Here is a 15000-nt window from a genome sequence, read left to right on the forward strand (position 1 = left end):
TTTATAGACACTAGCGCCCTCTGCCGGCCTGAAGCCACGCTTAACACGGTTTTATACACACTAGCGCCACCTGCCGGCCAGAAGACAAACTAAACACGGTTTTATAGACACTAGCGCCCTCTGCCAGCCAGACGCCAAACTTGACACGAATTTACAGACACTAGCGCCCTCTGCCGGCCAGAAGACAAACTAAACACGGTTTTATAGACACTAGCGCCCTCTGCCGGCCAGACGCCAAACTTGACACGAATTTACAGACACTAGCGCCACCTGCCGGCCAGAAGCCACACTTAACACGGTTTTATAGACACTAGCGCCCTCTGCCGGCCAGGCGCCAAACTTGCACGAATTCACAGACACTAGCGCCACCTGCCGGCCAGAAGCCACACTTAACACGGTTTTATAGACACTAGTGCCCTCTACCGGCCAGACGCCAAACTTGACACGAATTTACAGACACTAGCGCCACCTGCCGGCCAGAAGCCACACTTAACACGGTTTTATAGACACTAGCGCCCTCTGCCGGCCAGGCGCGAAACTTGCACGAATTCACAGACACTAGCGCCACCTGCCGGCCAGAAGCCACACTTAACACGAATTTACAGACACTAGCGCCACCTGCCGGCCAGAAGACAAACTAAACACGGTTTTATAGACACTAGCGCCCTCTGCCGGCCAGGCGCCAAACTTGACACGAATTTACAGACACTAGCGCCCTCTGCCGGCCAGAAGCCACACTTAACACGGTTTTATAGACACTAGTGCCCTCTACCGGCCAGACGCCAAACTTGACACGAATTTACAGACACTAGCGCCACCTGCCGGCCAGAAGCCACACTTAACACGGTTTTATAGACACTAGCGCCCTCTGCCGGCCAGGCGCCAAACTTGACACGAATTTACAGACACTAGCGCCCTCTGCCGGCCAGAAGCCACACTTAACACGGTTTTATAGACACTAGCGCCCTCTACCGGCCAGACGCCAAACTTGACACGAATTTACAGACACTAGCGCCACCTGCCGGCCAGAAGCCACACTTAACACGGTTTTATAGACACTAGCGCCCTCTGCCGGCCAGGCGCCAAACTTGACACGGTTTTTTTTTTTCGATGTTATTACTATTTCATACAACTTTTATATGTTACACCTCGACAAGTTCTTATATCCTACCGGCCAGAAGAAAAACTAAACACGGTTTTATAGACACTAGCGCCACCTGCCGGCAAGAAGACAAACTAAACACGGTTTTATAGACACTAGCGCCCTCTGCCGGCCTGAAGCCACGCTTAACACGGTTTTATACACACTAGCGCCACCTGCCGGCCAGAAGACAAACTAAACACGGTTTTATAGACACTAGCGCCCTCTGCCAGCCAGACGCCAAACTTGACACGAATTTACAGACACTAGCGCCCTCTGCCGGCCAGAAGACAAACTAAACACGGTTTTATAGACACTAGCGCCCTCTGCCGGCCAGGCGCCAAACTTGCACGAATTCACAGACACTAGCGCCACCTGCCGGCCAGAAGCCACACTTAACACGGTTTTATAGACACTAGCGCCCTCTGCCGGCCAGAAGACAAACTAAACACGGTTTTATAGACACTAGCGCCCTCTGCCGGCCAGGCGCCAAACTTGACACGAATTTACAGACACTAGCGCCACCTGCCGGCCAGAAGCCACACTTAACACGGTTTTATAGACACTAGCGCCCTCTGCCGGCCAGGCGCCAAACTTGCACGAATTCACAGACACTAGCGCCACCTGCCGGCCAGAAGCCACACTTAACACGGTTTTATAGACACTAGCGCCCTCTGCCGGCCAGAAGACAAACTAAACACGGTTTTATAGACACTAGCGCCACCTGCCGGCCAGAAGCCACACTTAACACGGTTTTATAGACACTAGCGCCCTCTGCCGGCCAGGCGCCAAACTTGACACGGTTTTTTTTTTTCGATGTTATTACTATTTCATACAACTTTTATATGTTACACCTCGACAAGTTCTTATATCCTACCGGCCAGAAGAAAAACTAAACACGGTTTTATAGACACTAGCGCCACCTGCCGGCAAGAAGACAAACTAAACACGGTTTTATAGACACTAGCGCCCTCTGCCGGCCTGAAGCCACGCTTAACACGGTTTTATACACACTAGCGCCACCTGCCGGCCAGAAGACAAACTAAACACGGTTTTATAGACACTAGCGCCCTCTGCCAGCCAGACGCCAAACTTGACACGAATTTACAGACACTAGCGCCCTCTGCCGGCCAGAAGACAAACTAAACACGGTTTTATAGACACTAGCGCCCTCTGCCGGCCAGACGCCAAACTTGACACGAATTTACAGACACTAGCGCCACCTGCCGGCCAGAAGCCACACTTAACACGGTTTTATAGACACTAGCGCCCTCTGCCGGCCAGGCGCCAAACTTGCACGAATTCACAGACACTAGCGCCACCTGCCGGCCAGAAGCCACACTTAACACGGTTTTATAGACACTAGTGCCCTCTACCGGCCAGACGCCAAACTTGACACGAATTTACAGACACTAGCGCCACCTGCCGGCCAGAAGCCACACTTAACACGGTTTTATAGACACTAGCGCCCTCTGCCGGCCAGGCGCGAAACTTGCACGAATTCACAGACACTAGCGCCACCTGCCGGCCAGAAGCCACACTTAACACGAATTTACAGACACTAGCGCCACCTGCCGGCCAGAAGACAAACTAAACACGGTTTTATAGACACTAGCGCCCTCTGCCGGCCAGGCGCCAAACTTGACACGAATTTACAGACACTAGCGCCCTCTGCCGGCCAGAAGCCACACTTAACACGGTTTTATAGACACTAGTGCCCTCTACCGGCCAGACGCCAAACTTGACACGAATTTACAGACACTAGCGCCACCTGCCGGCCAGAAGCCACACTTAACACGGTTTTATAGACACTAGCGCCCTCTGCCGGCCAGGCGCCAAACTTGACACGAATTTACAGACACTAGCGCCCTCTGCCGGCCAGAAGCCACACTTAACACGGTTTTATAGACACTAGTGCCCTCTACCGGCCAGACGCCAAACTTGACACGAATTTACAGACACTAGCGCCACCTGCCGGCCAGAAGCCACACTTAACACGGTTTTATAGACACTAGCGCCCTCTGCCGGCCAGGCGCCAAACTTGACACGGTTTTTTTTTTTCGATGTTATTACTATTTCATACAACTTTTATATGTTACACCTCGACAAGTTCTTATATCCTACCGGCCAGAAGAAAAACTAAACACGGTTTTATAGACACTAGCGCCACCTGCCGGCAAGAAGACAAACTAAACACGGTTTTATAGACACTAGCGCCCTCTGCCGGCCTGAAGCCACGCTTAACACGGTTTTATACACACTAGCGCCACCTGCCGGCCAGAAGACAAACTAAACACGGTTTTATAGACACTAGCGCCCTCTGCCAGCCAGACGCCAAACTTGACACGAATTTACAGACACTAGCGCCCTCTGCCGGCCAGAAGACAAACTAAACACGGTTTTATAGACACTAGCGCCCTCTGCCGGCCAGGCGCCAAACTTGCACGAATTCACAGACACTAGCGCCACCTGCCGGCCAGAAGCCACACTTAACACGGTTTTATAGACACTAGCGCCCTCTGCCGGCCAGAAGACAAACTAAACACGGTTTTATAGACACTAGCGCCCTCTGCCGGCCAGGCGCCAAACTTGACACGAATTTACAGACACTAGCGCCACCTGCCGGCCAGAAGCCACACTTAACACGGTTTTATAGACACTAGCGCCCTCTGCCGGCCAGGCGCCAAACTTGCACGAATTCACAGACACTAGCGCCACCTGCCGGCCAGAAGCCACACTTAACACGGTTTTATAGACACTAGCGCCCTCTGCCGGCCAGAAGACAAACTAAACACGGTTTTATAGACACTAGCGCCACCTGCCGGCCAGAAGCCACACTTAACACGGTTTTATAGACACTAGCGCCCTCTGCCGGCCAGGCGCCAAACTTGACACGGTTTTTTTTTTTCGATGTTATTACTATTTCATACAACTTTTATATGTTACACCTCGACAAGTTCTTATATCCTACCGGCCAGAAGAAAAACTAAACACGGTTTTATAGACACTAGCGCCACCTGCCGGCAAGAAGACAAACTAAACACGGTTTTATAGACACTAGCGCCCTCTGCCGGCCTGAAGCCACGCTTAACACGGTTTTATACACACTAGCGCCACCTGCCGGCCAGAAGACAAACTAAACACGGTTTTATAGACACTAGCGCCCTCTGCCAGCCAGACGCCAAACTTGACACGAATTTACAGACACTAGCGCCCTCTGCCGGCCAGAAGACAAACTAAACACGGTTTTATAGACACTAGCGCCCTCTGCCGGCCAGACGCCAAACTTGACACGAATTTACAGACACTAGCGCCACCTGCCGGCCAGAAGCCACACTTAACACGGTTTTATAGACACTAGCGCCCTCTGCCGGCCAGGCGCCAAACTTGCACGAATTCACAGACACTAGCGCCACCTGCCGGCCAGAAGCCACACTTAACACGGTTTTATAGACACTAGTGCCCTCTACCGGCCAGACGCCAAACTTGACACGAATTTACAGACACTAGCGCCACCTGCCGGCCAGAAGCCACACTTAACACGGTTTTATAGACACTAGCGCCCTCTGCCGGCCAGGCGCGAAACTTGCACGAATTCACAGACACTAGCGCCACCTGCCGGCCAGAAGCCACACTTAACACGAATTTACAGACACTAGCGCCACCTGCCGGCCAGAAGACAAACTAAACACGGTTTTATAGACACTAGCGCCCTCTGCCGGCCAGGCGCCAAACTTGACACGAATTTACAGACACTAGCGCCCTCTGCCGGCCAGAAGCCACACTTAACACGGTTTTATAGACACTAGTGCCCTCTACCGGCCAGACGCCAAACTTGACACGAATTTACAGACACTAGCGCCACCTGCCGGCCAGAAGCCACACTTAACACGGTTTTATAGACACTAGCGCCCTCTGCCGGCCAGGCGCCAAACTTGACACGGTTTTTTTTTTTCGATGTTATTACTATTTCATACAACTTTTATATGTTACACCTCGACAAGTTCTTATATCCTACCGGCCAGAAGAAAAACTAAACACGGTTTTATAGACACTAGCGCCACCTGCCGGCAAGAAGACAAACTAAACACGGTTTTATAGACACTAGCGCCCTCTGCCGGCCTGAAGCCACGCTTAACACGGTTTTATACACACTAGCGCCACCTGCCGGCCAGAAGACAAACTAAACACGGTTTTATAGACACTAGCGCCCTCTGCCAGCCAGACGCCAAACTTGACACGATTTTACAGACACTAGCGCCCTCTGCCGGCCAGAAGACAAACTAAACACGGTTTTATAGATACTAGCGCCCTCTGCCGGCCAGACGCCAAACTTGACACGAATTTACAGACACTAGCGCCACCTGCCGGCCAGAAGCCACACTTAACACGGTTTTATAGACACTAGCGCCCTCTGCCGGCCAGGCGCCAAACTTGCACGAATTCACAGACACTAGCGCCACCTGCCGGCCAGAAGCCACACTTAACACGGTTTTATAGACACTAGCGCCCTCTGCCGGCCAGAAGACAAACTAAACACGGTTTTATAGACACTAGCGCCACCTGCCGGCCAGAAGCCACACTTAACACGGTTTTATAGACACTAGCGCCCTCTGCCGGCCAGGCGCCAAACTTGACACGGTTTTTTTTTTTCGATGTTATTACTATTTCATACAACTTTTATATGTTACACCTCGACAAGTTCTTATATCCTACCGGCCAGAAGAAAAACTAAACACGGTTTTATAGACACTAGCGCCACCTGCCGGCAAGAAGACAAACTAAACACGGTTTTATAGACACTAGCGCCCTCTGCCGGCCTGAAGCCACGCTTAACACGGTTTTATACACACTAGCGCCACCTGCCGGCCAGAAGACAAACTAAACACGGTTTTATAGACACTAGCGCCCTCTGCCAGCCAGACGCCAAACTTGACACGAATTTACAGACACTAGCGCCCTCTGCCGGCCAGAAGACAAACTAAACACGGTTTTATAGACACTAGCGCCCTCTGCCGGCCAGACGCCAAACTTGACACGAATTTACAGACACTAGCGCCACCTGCCGGCCAGAAGCCACACTTAACACGGTTTTATAGACACTAGCGCCCTCTGCCGGCCAGGCGCCAAACTTGCACGAATTCACAGACACTAGCGCCACCTGCCGGCCAGAAGCCACACTTAACACGGTTTTATAGACACTAGCGCCCTCTGCCGGCCAGAAGACAAACTAAACACGGTTTTATAGACACTAGCGCCCTCTGCCGGCCAGGCGCCAAACTTGACACGAATTTACAGACACTAGCGCCACCTGCCGGCCAGAAGCCACACTTAACACGGTTTTATAGACACTAGCGCCCTCTGCCGGCCAGACGCCAAACTTAACACGAATTTACAGACACTAGCGCCCTCTGCCGGCCAGAAGCCACACTTAACACGGTTTTATAGACACTAGTGCCCTCTACCGGCCAGACGCCAAACTTGACACGAATTTACAGACACTAGCGCCACCTGCCGGCCAGAAGCCACACTTAACACGGTTTTATAGACACTAGCGCCCTCTGCCGGCCAGGCGCCAAACTTGACACGGTTTTTTTTTTTCGATGTTATTACTATTTCATACAACTTTTATATGTTACACCTCGACAAGTTCTTATATCCTACCGGCCAGAAGAAAAACTAAACACGGTTTTATAGACACTAGCGCCACCTGCCGGCAAGAAGACAAACTAAACACGGTTTTATAGACACTAGCGCCCTCTGCCGGCCTGAAGCCACGCTTAACACGGTTTTATACACACTAGCGCCACCTGCCGGCCAGAAGACAAACTAAACACGGTTTTATAGACACTAGCGCCCTCTGCCAGCCAGACGCCAAACTTGACACGAATTTACAGACACTAGCGCCCTCTGCCGGCCAGAAGACAAACTAAACACGGTTTTATAGACACTAGCGCCCTCTGCCGGCCAGACGCCAAACTTGACACGAATTTACAGACACTAGCGCCACCTGCCGGCCAGAAGCCACACTTAACACGGTTTTATAGACACTAGCGCCCTCTGCCGGCCAGGCGCCAAACTTGCACGAATTCACAGACACTAGCGCCACCTGCCGGCCAGAAGCCACACTTAACACGGTTTTATAGACACTAGCGCCCTCTGCCGGCCAGAAGACAAACTAAACACGGTTTTATAGACACTAGCGCCCTCTGCCGGCCAGGCGCCAAACTTGACACGAATTTACAGACACTAGCGCCACCTGCCGGCCAGAAGCCACACTTAACACGGTTTTATAGACACTAGCGCCCTCTGCCGGCCAGGCGCCAAACTTGACACGAATTTACAGACACTAGCGCCCTCTGCCGGCCAGAAGCCACACTTAACACGGTTTTATAGACACTAGTGCCCTCTACCGGCCAGACGCCAAACTTGACACGAATTTACAGACACTAGCGCCACCTGCCGGCCAGAAGCCACACTTAACACGGTTTTATAGACACTAGCGCCCTCTGCCGGCCAGGCGCCAAACTTGACACGGTTTTTTTTTTTCGATGTTATTACTATTTCATACAACTTTTATATGTTACACCTCGACAAGTTCTTATATCCTACCGGCCAGAAGAAAAACTAAACACGGTTTTATAGACACTAGCGCCACCTGCCGGCAAGAAGACAAACTAAACACGGTTTTATAGACACTAGCGCCCTCTGCCGGCCTGAAGCCACGCTTAACACGGTTTTATACACACTAGCGCCACCTGCCGGCCAGAAGACAAACTAAACACGGTTTTATAGACACTAGCGCCCTCTGCCAGCCAGACGCCAAACTTGACACGAATTTACAGACACTAGCGCCCTCTGCCGGCCAGAAGACAAACTAAACACGGTTTTATAGACACTAGCGCCCTCTGCCGGCCAGGCGCCAAACTTGCACGAATTCACAGACACTAGCGCCACCTGCCGGCCAGAAGCCACACTTAACACGGTTTTATAGACACTAGCGCCCTCTGCCGGCCAGAAGACAAACTAAACACGGTTTTATAGACACTAGCGCCCTCTGCCGGCCAGGCGCCAAACTTGACACGAATTTACAGACACTAGCGCCACCTGCCGGCCAGAAGCCACACTTAACACGGTTTTATAGACACTAGCGCCCTCTGCCGGCCAGGCGCCAAACTTGCACGAATTCACAGACACTAGCGCCACCTGCCGGCCAGAAGCCACACTTAACACGGTTTTATAGACACTAGCGCCCTCTGCCGGCCAGAAGACAAACTAAACACGGTTTTATAGACACTAGCGCCCTCTGCCGGCCAGGCGCCAAACTTGACACGGTTTTATAGACACTAGCGCCACCTGCCGGCCAGAAGACAAACTTAACACGGTTTTATAGACACTAGCGCCCTCTGCCGGCCAGGCGCCAAACTTTCAATTTTCGCAATTCATCTTTTTCGACAAGTTCCTAAGTCGAGCGGAATAAAATTTCACAATAATTGTTTTTTATTATTATCACTAATTTTATACAACTTTTATATAATGCACCTCGGACGTTCATACATCGAGCGGTCATCTAATTTCATAATACTGTTTTCCGTTATTGTTAATACTTTTCATAACACTTTTATATAATATACCTCGAACGGCTCCTACATACAAAACATCTCCATTCAATTTTCGCAATTCATCTTTTTCGACAAGTTCTTATATCGAGCGGAATATAATTTCATACTACTTGTTTTTCATTATTATCACTAATTTAATACAACTTTTATATAATACATCTCGGACGTTCATACATCGAGCGGCGATCTAATTTCATAATACTTTTTTCCGTTATTGTTAATATTTTCATAGCACTTTTATATTATATACCTCGAACGGCTCCTACATAAAAAACAACTCCATTCAACTTTCACAATTCATCTTTTTCGACAAGTTCCTAAGTCGAGCGGAATATAATTTCATACTACTTGTTTTTCATTATTATCACTAATTTAATACAACTTTTATATAATACATCTCGGACGTTCATACATCGAGCGGCGATCTAATTTCATAATACTTTTTTCCGTTATTGTTAATATTTTCATAGCACTTTTATATAATATACCTCGAACGGCTCCTACATACAAAACATCTCCATTCAACTTTCACAATTCATCTTTTTCGACAAGTTCATATATTTAGGGAAAATCTCATTTCATAATACTTGTTTTTCATAATTATTACTATTTTCATACAACTTTTATATAATACATCTCGTACGTTCGTTCATCGAGCGGCGATCTAATTTCATAATACATTTTTTCCGTTATTGTCAATATTTTCCATAACACTTTTATATAATATACCTCGAACGGTTCCTACATACAAAACATCTCCATTCAACTTTTACAATTCATCTTTTTCGACAAGTTCATATATTTAGGGAAAATCTCATTTCATAATACTTGTTTTTCATAATTATTACTATTTTCATACAACTTTTATATAATACATCTCGTACGTTCGTTCATCGAGCGGCGATCTAATTTCATAATACATTTTTTCCGTTATTGTTAATATTTTCCATAACACTTTTATATAATATACCTCGAACGGTTCCTACATACAAAACATCTCCATTCAACTTTCACAATTCATCTTTTTCGACAAGTTCATATATTTAGGGAAAATCTCATTTCATAATACTTGTTTTTCATAATTATTACTATTTTCATACAACTTTTATATAATACATCTCGTACGTTCGTTCATCGAGCGGCGATCTTATTTCATAATACATTTTTTCCGTTATTGTCAATATTTTCCATAACACTTTTATATAATATACCTCGAACGGTTCCTACATACAAAACATCTCCATTCAACTTTCACAATTCATCTTTTTCGACAAGTTCATATATTTAGGGAAAATCTCATTTCATAATACTTGTTTTTCATTATTATCACTATTTTCATACAACTTTTATATAATACATCTCGTACGTTCGTACATCGAGCGGCAATCTAATTTCATAATACTTTTTTTCCGTTATTGTTAATATTTTCCATAACACTTTTACGTCTCGGACGGTATGAAGTTTCATAATACTTCTTTTTAATATTCATAATACATCTTTTATATATTTTCACTATACATCTTTATTAATGTTAATGTAGAAAGCGTACCGTTGTACAGCGCACATATATGTGTGGTGTATCGAAGTTGACGTCTCGTTAAATTTTAATGAACTCGTTATAATTTACGTAAAGACGTTGTATCGGTCATTCCACATTATAGTGGATTATATAGTTTTCTGAAAGGGTCCCCGTTCTCCTCCAATATATTATCGTATATTGCTAGCGGTTCCCTTTTTAGATATTATATCAATATATCCACAAATTAAATTATATATTGCGAGATCGCGAATTTAGCTAGCGTTTTACCGCGAGCGATTCATATGCGATCGTCTATAAAAATATATATAATAATATAACATTTATATTATTACACAAAATTGCGATAACTCTCATTATTCCGAGCGAGAATAAAAATTTCGTTCATTATTATCTAATTGTAAACCATGTCGCTTACAATCTAGCGAAGGGTAGAGATAATGTCGAAATTCTATTCCGGTCGACGTAATTATATCTTATTTAAAATATCATTTCGATTAAATTTTAGATAAATTTATAGTCGATTCGGTGAAAATTTTATGAAATATAAGAAAAATATATTATAATATATAAAGCGTGGCGCCGAAAATTATATATTTTCAATAATAAGCGCAGCAAACACCACGCAAACGAAAAAGTAAATAACAATGTGTTTATTATATACGAGAATATAGATGAATATAAAATATTATGTGTATAAATATAAAATATATGTAATATGAAAAAACGTCATCATAATTCTCATCCTCACATTATGTGGTGGATATTGTTATTAAAACTTTTTCGATAATAGTTTTATTATATATAAAATACACAAATAGTAGTTCCCTGGTTGATCCTGCCAGTAGTCATATGCTTGTCTCAAAGATTAAGCCATGCATGTCTCAGTACAAGCCAAATTAAGGTGAAACCGCGAAAGGCTCATTAAATCAGTTATGGTTCCTTAGATCGTACCCACATTTACTTGGATAACTGTGGTAATTCTAGAGCTAATACATGCAAACAGAGTTCCGACCGGAGACGGAAGGAGCGCTTTTATTAGATCAAAACCAATCGGTGGCGGGCTTGCTCGTCATCGTACAATTTGGTGACTCTGAATAACTTTTCGCTGATCGCACGGTCTCGCACCGGCGACGCATCTTTCAAATGTCTGCCTTATCAACTGTCGATGGTAGGTTCTGCGCCTACCATGGTTGTAACGGGTAACGGGGAATCAGGGTTCGATTCCGGAGAGGGAGCCTGAGAAACGGCTACCACATCCAAGGAAGGCAGCAGGCGCGCAAATTACCCACTCCCGGCACGGGGAGGTAGTGACGAAAAATAACGATACGGGACTCATCCGAGGCCCCGTAATCGGAATGAGTACACTCTAAACCCTTTAACGAGGATCAATTGGAGGGCAAGTCTGGTGCCAGCAGCCGCGGTAATTCCAGCTCCAATAGCGTATATTAAAGTTGTTGCGGTTAAAAAGCTCGTAGTCGAATCTGTGTCCCACGCCGCTGGTTCATCGTACGCGGTGTCAACTGGCGTGTCGTGGGACGTCCTGCCGGTGGGCTTAGCTCGCAAGGGCGGCCCAACTCAATCCCGCCGCGGTGCTCTTGACTGAGTGTCGAGGTGGGCCGGCACGTTTACTTTGAACAAATTAGAGTGCTTAAAGCAGGCCAAAATTTTGCCTGAATACTGTGTGCATGGAATAATGGAATAGGACCTCGGTTCTATTTTGTTGGTTTTCGGAACCCCGAGGTAATGATTAATAGGAACGGATGGGGGCATTCGTATTGCGACGTTAGAGGTGAAATTCTTGGATCGTCGCAAGACGGACAGAAGCGAAAGCATTTGCCAAAAACGCTTTCATTGATCAAGAACGAAAGTTAGAGGTTCGAAGGCGATCAGATACCGCCCTAGTTCTAACCATAAACGATGCCAGCTAGCGATCCGCCGACGTTCCTCCGATGACTCGGCGGGCAGCTTCCGGGAAACCAAAGCTTTTGGGTTCCGGGGGAAGTATGGTTGCAAAGCTGAAACTTAAAGGAATTGACGGAAGGGCACCACCAGGAGTGGAGCCTGCGGCTTAATTTGACTCAACACGGGAAACCTCACCAGGCCCGGACACCGGAAGGATTGACAGATTGAGAGCTCTTTCTTGATTCGGTGGGTGGTGGTGCATGGCCGTTCTTAGTTGGTGGAGCGATTTGTCTGGTTAATTCCGATAACGAACGAGACTCTAGCCTGCTAACTAGGCGTATTTCGACATCCCAAAGGCCCGTCGGTATTGAGTTTCGGCTCTTGCCGTTCGCGGTTTTTACTGTCGGCGTACAAATAATTCTTCTTAGAGGGACAGGCGGCTTCTAGCCGCACGAGATTGAGCAATAACAGGTCTGTGATGCCCTTAGATGTTCTGGGCCGCACGCGCGCTACACTGAAGGAATCAGCGTGTCCTCCCTGGCCGAGCGGCCCGGGTAACCCGCTGAACCTCCTTCGTGCTAGGGATTGGGGCTTGCAATTGTTCCCCATGAACGAGGAATTCCCAGTAAGCGCGAGTCATAAGCTCGCGTTGATTACGTCCCTGCCCTTTGTACACACCGCCCGTCGCTACTACCGATTGAATGATTTAGTGAGGTCTTCGGACTGAGCGCGGTGGCGTTTCGGCGTCGCCGATGCTTCGGAAAGATGACCAAACTTGATCATTTAGAGGAAGTAAAAGTCGTAACAAGGTTTCCGTAGGTGAACCTGCGGAAGGATCATTACAGAGTATTTGTTCGTTTTTAAACAAAAAATAAAAAAACGAAATCAAGTCTGTATTATTATATTATATATAATTGTGAAAGAAATTTTTCTTTTCTACAAAATAATCGAACTCTTCAAAAGAAAATTTATATATGATATAAATATATGATGTATATATATTGAAATTTTTTTTTTTTTTTTTTATAAAATTCGAACAAGTTTCGAATAATATTTAAAAAAAAAAAAGATAAATATATTTCATACGTCTATAAAATATATATCTACATATATAAATTTACAGTAAAAATAACGAAAAATTTTTATCATAGATTAGTAGAAGGAGTCGACGACGACGACGACGACGAACGACGATGACGACACAATAGTAGTAACAATATATTTTTATTATTATATATATATATATTAACGATTGACAGAACGATCATTAACAAAATTTCTTGTTAACTAAAAACGTTCTAATATAAAGAATCGTTATTATAATAAACGAAAAATATATAGATTATTGAAACGTCGTCTGTTGTTGTTGTTGTTGTTGTTGTCGTCGTGTGTGTCTGTCTTCTGTATTTTTATGGAGAAATTTTATTTCGTTTTTTTATTATTACATAAGTTTTTTATCGATCGAAGGTAATACAAAAAAATTTCGACAATATTATATGTGATGATGATTATGTGAGATGATAAGACATTTTCTTCATCCGGGTACCTAAACGAAACTTTTAAGCACGTGTCGATTCTTTCGATATGTATAAAAATTCGTTTTAGAAATAATATTTCACGTATTATTTCGAAGGTGTTCGAAGATTTACGCCCGACCGTGTCGAAATTTGTATAAAACTTTCAAGATTAAAAAACTTGTAATAATTAAGAGGAATATATCGTGCGAGATATCTGTCTATGCGCGCCTCGTTTGTAATAAAACATGTGCAGCGGTTAAAATTTATCGGATATTTTTAAGTACGATATTATAATTTCTCTAAAATTTATATATAATTACCATTTAATAAATAATATATATATATATATATTATATATTATATAAATGTCGTTAGATAATTCTATACGCGTATAAAATATTATAATATTATTATTAATTTAATAATCAAATATTAAAAATACGACGAATAGAATATGAGAAAACGACATAATAAAATGATTACCCTGAACGGTGAATCACTTGGCTCGTGGGTCGATGAAGAACGCAGCTAATTGCGCGTCAACTTGTGAACTGCAGGACACATGAACATCGACATTTCGAACGCACATTGCGGTCCTCGGATACTCGTTCCCGGACCACTCCTGACTGAGGGTCGTATCAATTTAAAAGACTGCTTAGAATTTAAAATTTTTCAATTTATTATAGAAAAATAAATGACTAAGCGTGTTGGATGTGTGAGACACAATAACGCACACTAAAAGAAAACACACGCACATACTATAAACTTGTGCGTATTTTTTTTTTGTGCGGCATCCTAAAATGCGAAAAGCAGCGTAAATTTTTTATAGAAAAAATTTGCGCAATTTTTGAACACAACGACGCTATTACTACCATAAATTGATCGTGTGTATTTTTATATGAAATACATAAAATTTGTTTGGTAGAGTTATATTTACGTATATATAGTCGATAAATAAGTGTATATATTATATATATTTAAAATGATAACGCGGTCGTCGTGTCCGAGAGAAATAATAAAGTTTCGAAGACTGGACGTCTGACCAGTGTTTTTTTTTATATCATTTATACTGTATCGACAAAATATATGAATTATATATATATATATATATATATATATATATATATATATATATATGTATAACTTGCTCTGCCGCCTCTATAAATAAAAACAAATAATGTTATATTTCATATAATGTGATTAAACACACGTTTTTTTTTTGTGATATTTTAGCGAATTGTATTTAAATATTATAGATATATTATAATATATCGACCT

General features: G+C 44.6%; 2 non-coding genes and 1 pseudogene across 2 annotated transcripts; all 3 read left to right on the forward strand.

Moving 5' to 3' along the window:
- The first annotated feature begins 11125 nt into the window (after window positions 1–11125).
- Window positions 11126–13047, forward strand: LOC130452047 (small subunit ribosomal RNA). The gene has a single exon (XR_008910827.1). It is a non-coding gene; the product is annotated as a small subunit ribosomal RNA (ribosomal RNA).
- A 1155-nt stretch (window positions 13048–14202) lies between these two features.
- Window positions 14203–14358, forward strand: LOC130452067 (5.8S ribosomal RNA). The gene has a single exon (XR_008910845.1). It is a non-coding gene; the product is annotated as a 5.8S ribosomal RNA (ribosomal RNA).
- Window positions 14359–14994: 636 nt separating this feature from the next.
- LOC130452066 (large subunit ribosomal RNA) overlaps window positions 14995–15000 on the forward strand; it is a 4609-nt pseudogene continuing 4603 nt past the window's right edge.

Source organism: Diorhabda sublineata, unplaced genomic scaffold (assembly GCF_026230105.1).
Source record: "Diorhabda sublineata isolate icDioSubl1.1 unplaced genomic scaffold, icDioSubl1.1 Dsub_13, whole genome shotgun sequence".
Classification (NCBI taxonomy): domain Eukaryota; kingdom Metazoa; phylum Arthropoda; class Insecta; order Coleoptera; family Chrysomelidae; genus Diorhabda; species Diorhabda sublineata.